Consider the following 4,419-nt stretch of genomic DNA (forward strand, 5'->3'; position numbering starts at 1 on the left):
TATTTGGTGTGGTTTCAAGTGAGGCCCATATCATGCCACCTCACATCTTCGAAGTCGGTTTGAAAGTCAGCAAGTGTACCTGGCTGTGCTAAAGAGTGTGGTAATCCCTTGGTGCAATCAAACTCTGGGTGTGGCAGCATGACTCGGCTCCGGTCCACAAGTCCAAAGAGATCTAGGCTTGGCTTCAGAAGGAGTGCTACGAGTTGTACACTTTTTTCACTTACCTCCACCCTCGTTCCTTGACTTGGACTCGCTGGACTACTTCGTTTAGTCATATGTTGAGAACATTACCAACATGACCTCCCACAACAACAAAGTCAGCCTCATTGTGGTCATCAACCGAATATTCTCTGAGGCGGCGATTGAGGCTGAAAGTGGCTACATTGAATAGATGTCAGTTGTACAACATAATCAAGTTACCTGAATTGGGTTTTTTTTTCACCTGGCCCATCTTTAGTCTTGTTTTGACGAAAAGCTGCAAAAAAAAGAGTAATCTTAAGAAACCATAAGTCATTTTTTATTTATCAAATTGTTAATTGAATGTACAGAAGAGCTAAAAATACCTTCCCCTCTCCATATTAAGAATGGCTTTCTAAATAATAACCTTATTATTTCAGCACGGTCTGTATTTTACATATGTCACTTTTATATTTCAGCAACTTTATTACAGATGTTTATCCATTAGAAAGTTGCACGCTGGTCCTACGTTCATTATATTTGATAGGCGTGTTACCTCTCACTCCCCCGGGTGCTCCGGGTCATTACGACTGGTCGGTTCGACTCTCTGTCTGTCTCCAACGATTGTCTTTCTGAAACTGTAGCTTCCCACTTACTTAAATCTACGTGTATTAAAAAGTACCTTCCTTTGTGATTACGTCATTAATACACGTAGCATAAAAATGATCACCTGTTGTTTTTATATAATAGATAATGATTATCTAGAAATTCATAACCAGCTCGGCTTATGTTAAAATCCCAAGTTAATATTCCAACGTAATTTTAAATAAATATTTCATTCTAAAACACTATTTTAGGTGATATTTTATGTAGACTTACGAAACACAATCATAATAATAATCGACTGGTTTACTTTCCGGCATTGCCCGGAACCAACAACATAACAAGATTTCGTGAGGCGAAAAGTCTGTATTCTTTAGGTGTTTATGTTGAAATATATACCCCTGCCACACGGATTTGGAAAGTGGAAGTCATCTGGTATCAAGTTGCAAGATTCTTTTGGGGGATGGCATGATGGAGTATGTAAGTACCTGCACTGGACCATCTGTAAAAAATTAAACATCCAATGTAGCAGCAGATCCTGTGAACATCAACCATAGAGGAACAGTAGGAAATGACTTATATACCATACGTTACAACTATGTAATCCCTACAGCCACCTACCCTGAAAATGCTGCTGTGAAACCTGACATAGTTATATGGAATAAGTCAGAGAGAGTGGCAACCTCGGTTGAAGTGAGTGTCCCTTATGATGGACGTCTGAACAGAGTTGAAAGGGAGAAACAGACAAAATATCAAGTTCTCATGTATGATATGAAAAGAAACTGGAATCTTAGGGAGATATCAATCATACCAGTTATTATAGGTGCATCAGGGGTTATGAAGAAGAACCTGAAGTTCTACCTAACAAATATTCCTGGTGAACCAAGTGCAGTAGAGATCCAGACAATTGCACTTAAGGGAACAACGAGGATAGTAAGAAGAGCTCTCAGTTGATTTCAATAAAAAGCAGGGCATTATTGGCAGCTGGTTTGGCTTACCCATACCCAGCATTAAAATCTTCAAAGAAAGAAAATTAAAAAAAAAAAAATTTTTTAATACAGACCTTCTTGCCTACTAAGATTTTAGTTATAAATAACAACAGATCTAAACATTTTCTTGTTCATTTCAATGCATACTTTTCTTGATGTTATTTGATAAATGTTAGATGCATTTTAACTTTTTCCGCCCGACTATAGACTTTTTTGTACAGTGATATTTTGTATCCAATAGAAAATATATGTTATCTAAACTAAGATCTTATCAAGCAAAAATGTCTGTCGTTTTTCAGGAACTATTATTTCAAATGTTCATATAGAGATTAGTTATTAATAACTACAGATCTAAACGTTGGCATTCCATTGTAGCGAAACCTGTACATGTCTGTACATATATATATATATATATATATATATATATATATATATCATTTAATCACATAAATTAACATATGAAAATATACTTTATTGCGCAAATTCTCAGTATTTACTCCAATAGAGCTCAATACATAGGTAGAACTAAGTAGTAAGTTATGAAAATATATGTGCCAATTAAGCTACACTAAATATTCCGCGTTTCATTCTTGTGAGAATTCGTCAGGCGTATGCGGAATATTCTGTGTAGCCTAATTGCCATATATATTTTCATAACATATTTTATATATATATATATATATATATATATATATATATATATATATATATATTATTATTATTATTATTATTATTATTACAATAATTGTTTTTTAATACCAACAGATACTAGTGTTTCATCCTTTCAGAATTTTTTTGTGCAGGAATTTATGATTACCGCCGGTCGGGAGATTCGAACCGCGCCACGAAGCCATCTCTAACTCCATTAGCAGGGTACAAACCACATGGCCAACTACGAGAAATACAGGTAAACTTGACATTGGTATAAGTATTAAAGCGGCGAGAGTGATTTTATTATTATAACATCATGATCTGTACATGTAAACCTAAGTGACCGACTTTAATTTCAACTTAGATTGCTCAACAATAAGGACCGAGATCTTAAAGAGCTGACATAATTATATTTCTTATACCGACAAACATATATATATAAAGCAGGCTCCTTCAGTCTCAGACAGACTATGGATACCCACGAAGGGTTGCTTGCGCATGAAATTTTTGTGGCAGGAAGTACGCAATCTCCAACCACATCTCTGCTGAGTCGACATTGTTAAATACCAGTGGCAATTGAAGTACAGGGCGACTGGAAACAAATGCCGAGATAAGCGGAGAGCACATACAGCGCCTAGAATTCGCATCTGGTCACCCATCTGGTACTAACCAAGCTCAACGTTGCTTCACTTCGGTGATCTGACGAGAACTGGTATGTCAACGCGATTATGCCGTATGTATATATATATATATATATATATATATATATATATATATATGATGATTGCAACGTCTTGTCAGACGAGTGCCACTCCATCAGACACTTAAAGTCCATTATCCCAAATGCTTGAGGGAGTATCTATACAAAGATGATGTTACAGGGTCTTAGCTTTGTACGACAGCTAAGTCTCTCTCTCGGTCCAGCAACAAGCAAGAGCAAGATAGCCAGCAACAAATTAAAGTGCAGTCTGCAGTTTAATATATATATATATATATATATATATATATATATAAACATCATAATAAATGATCCTAATAAAGATACAATCTTTAAGCAAAGCAAACCTATCAAAATAACTAAATCTTTACAAAGTTAAGAGGAGTGCTTCCTATGTTAAATAAAAGATGAGTTTCTTTTTTCTCCACTTTTTTCCCTATTGGTCTGTTGATATTATTATAAGAAAGTTCTATGTAACTTTTATTCCTCATCTTTCATATATATATATATATATATATATATATATATATATATATATATATATATATATATATATATATGTATATATATATATATATATATATATATATATATATATATATATATATATATATATATATATATATACTCGGGTATTTTTTATTCAAAAGTAATGGACTAGTGAATTCAACGAGGTTGTTAGATAGTGCTCAATAAAAAGAGCTGATAATTCTTGTTTATTGTTATATAAACGTGCTCACATCCCGCTGCTACAAACAGCCACTTGTTTCAATCAAACAACAGATATGATCAGGCAGCGACTTGACTATTCAAATGTTCAATGAATAATGAATTTTGATTGAAACAAGTGGCTGTTTGTAGCAGCGGGATGTGAGCATGTTTATATAACAATAAACAAGTATATATATATATATATATATATATATATATATATATATATATATAAACTTTACTTATTCTATATTTTCTTCAGAATCATTTTATTTATAAGCAATTGCTTCTGATTATTTGAAGAACTTATATTTTTGTGGTATACAAAATATCACCGAAGTTTATAAGTGTATAAAAAGTTTATAGTTAAGCGGAAAATGTTAACGTGCGATTGACATTCATCAAATAAATAGCGTCATAAAATACTGTAATATCAAGAAAAATGGAATTTCTTTTCTGTGTTTCGAGTCTTCATCTGTAAACAGGCAAGCGGGAAAAATGTTGGGTTTTTTCTAGGAATAATGCACATGAAAATATTTGTTCTTAGTAATATGTAACGTCGGGCGAAAG

General features: G+C 33.4%; 1 pseudogene; it reads right to left on the reverse strand.

Annotated features, from left to right (window-relative positions):
- Positions 1-3,042: 3,042 nt before the first annotated feature.
- On the reverse strand, positions 3,043-3,159 carry LOC145301557 (5S ribosomal RNA; annotated as a pseudogene).
- Positions 3,160-4,419: the final 1,260 nt, after the last annotated feature.

The sequence above is a fragment of the Euprymna scolopes genome, chromosome 18, assembly GCF_053919585.1.
Source record: "Euprymna scolopes isolate OS-2025 chromosome 18, ASM5391958v1, whole genome shotgun sequence".
Lineage (NCBI taxonomy): Eukaryota > Metazoa > Mollusca > Cephalopoda > Sepiida > Sepiolidae > Euprymna > Euprymna scolopes.